The sequence below is a fragment of the Danio rerio genome, chromosome 20 (assembly GCF_052040795.2).
Source record: "Danio rerio strain M-AB ecotype USA chromosome 20, GRCz13ab, whole genome shotgun sequence".
Classification (NCBI taxonomy): domain Eukaryota; kingdom Metazoa; phylum Chordata; class Actinopteri; order Cypriniformes; family Danionidae; genus Danio; species Danio rerio.
This window is the reverse complement of record NC_141040.1, coordinates 60015001-60017500: the sequence shown is the minus strand read 5'-3', so window position 1 is coordinate 60017500 and position 2500 is coordinate 60015001. Positions and strand designations below refer to the sequence as shown.

General features: G+C 49.6%; 1 long non-coding RNA gene and 1 other non-coding gene across 2 annotated transcripts in view; one reads left to right on the top strand and one right to left on the bottom strand.

The window, feature by feature from the left end:
- The window catches only part of LOC147839538 (uncharacterized), a 10680-nt gene that overhangs the window by 539 nt on the left and 7641 nt on the right, over positions 1-2500 (bottom strand). The gene's annotated exons all lie outside the window — the stretch shown is intronic.
- Positions 2075-2500, top strand: part of LOC147839541 (18S ribosomal RNA) — a 1887-nt gene continuing 1461 nt past the window's right edge. Inside the window, exon 1 of the ribosomal RNA XR_015519306.1 lies at positions 2075-2500. This exon is cut by the window's right edge and continues 1461 nt beyond it. This is a non-coding gene — a ribosomal RNA (18S ribosomal RNA).

Genomic DNA, 2500 nt, shown 5'->3' with positions numbered 1-2500 from the left:
GTTTAGAGTTAGGGGTTTATGGTTGTATGGTTGGGTTAAGGTTAGGGCACACTTGTCCAACTCTCACTTGGGGGATGGTGGGTCTCTGGTAGAAACGTGATAGATCCTTTACCTCAAACACATATATGTAATTACACACACACATATATATATATATATATATATATATATATATATATATATATATATATATATACATATGGGGCGGCCGGGGGACGAGGTATTTTTATTTATTTTTTCAGTTTTTGTTTTTTGCCAAGTGAAGCCAATGAGATGACAAAGTCTCACTTGGGGGATGGTGGGTCTCTGGGATATTTCTGGTAGAAGCATGATATATCCTTTAACACACACACAGACAAATATATATATATATATATATATATATATATATATATATATATATATATATATACATATATATATATATATATATATGTAGGTATGTATATAGTATTTTATCAGTTTTTGTTTTTTCGCAAAGTGAAGCCAATGGGATGACCGGGGGTCTGCGGTGGCAGGTAGTTTTTTTTTCCAGTTTTGTTTCTTCTACTACTTTTCTTGCAAAGTGAAGCCTATGGGATGGCCGGGGATATACTCTGTTTATAATTATTATTATTATTATTATTTTTTTACAAAGTGAGGCTGGTGGGTTGGCTGTGGGTCAGCGGTTTTTTTTTCTTCTTTCTTTCTCGCAAAGTGAAGCCAATGGGATGACCGGGGTTCTGCGGTGACAGGTAGTTTTCTTTTTCAATTTTTTTTCTTCTACTACTTTTCTTGCAAAGTGAAGCCTATGGGATGGCCGGGGGTCTACTTTTTAACTCTAATTATTATTTTTTTTTTTCTTTCTCGCAAAGTGAAGCTGATGGGGTGACCGGGGGTCTGCGGCAGTTTTTTTTTTTTCACAAATTTCTTTCTTTTTTTATTTAAAGTGAAGCTGATGGGCTGGCCTGGGGTCATCGGTAGGATTTTTTTAAATTTTATTTTTTTTTTGTTTTATACATTTTCTATTGGAAAGTGAATCCCTCTGTGTGTGTGTGGGGGGGGGGGGGGGGGGGGGGTTGTGGGGGGGGGTTTAGATGTTATCCTTGAATAAACTTTTTTTATTTTTTTATTTTTTAACCAACTAAAAGGCGATTCACCTCACTCTCAAGGAGAGAGAAAAAAAAGGCACAAAGAGTCGACGTTCGTTTAAGGCTCAACAGGAATACGTTCGGCCTGGAGAGGGCTCGCCTGGCACTTGCAGAACACATCCACCGGGGACGTTACGAGGAAGGCTCTCTACATGTCTACAGTCACGCACAAGACGCACAAGACAGGGCGCTGGGACACTTTGGGTTACTAGGACACGTGAACGGGTCGACGCCAGGCGGGAGGACCCCCCCACCAGCCGATAGGGCCCCCCCCACCCCACCCCAGTTTTCTCTGACCTGCCATCGAGGTTTCGGCGAAGGCGAAACTTCGTGGACTTTGGTTTTCAGCACTTGTTGGGAAGTCTTTAGAGGAGACCTTAGAGGAGAACGACGGCCCCAGAAGGTGCACCGTTCTCTTCTAAACGGGCCCCTCACCTCAGCAGGAACGACTGCCGGGGGTGACTTCGATACCAGCAGCGCCCTGCTGTTCTGTCACCTGACCGATGGGAACTTACGACGCCCCTGGGGTAGGCCCCTCGCCCGGTCCCTTCGGACCGTTGTGGGCAGGGTGGTTCCTCCCCGATTCGGGCCTCAGACCCGCAGCAGAGCGAGGCCTCCTTCGGGCCTCCTCCGCACTCCCTCGCTCCTTGGGAAAAGGACTCAGACGACCGGTCTACCTCGAAAGTCCTCCACCGGCAGCCCAGCGAAGGTCGACGCGCCTCCCTCGCCGCTCTCTCACAGTGGAGGGCGGCGCCGGTGCGGGCGCTCTCCGCTCTTCGGCCGGGCTCGCCGCGAAGCACGTCGCATTTCCCGGTGACCACAACCCCGCAAAAACCCCACACAGCGAGCGGCCGCGCCTCCCTCGCCCCCTTCGGGGGCGCGAGCGGCAGCGCGAGACCCGTGAGCGAGGAAGAGCTCTCTTCCTCTACCACTCTGCTCGGGGCTACCTGGTTGATCCTGCCAGTAACATATGCTTGTCTCAAAGATTAAGCCATGCAGGTCTAAGTGCACACGGCCGGTACAGTGAAACTGCGAATGGCTCATTAAATCAGTTATGGTTCCTTTGATCGCTCCATCCGTTACTTGGATAACTGTGGCAATTCCAGAGCTAATACATGCCAACGAGCGCCGACCCGGTCCCCCCGGGGGCCGGGGACGCGTGCATTTATCAGATCCAAAACCCATCCGGGTGCGGCGTGGGCTCCCCCTTCGGGGGTCGGGCCTCGTCCCCCGGCCGCTTTGGTGACTCTAGATAACCTCGGGCCGATCGCGCGCCCTCCGCGGCGGCGACGATTCATTCGAATGTCTGCCCTATCAACTTTCGATGGTACTTTAGGCGCCTACCATGGTGACCACGGGTAACGGGGAAT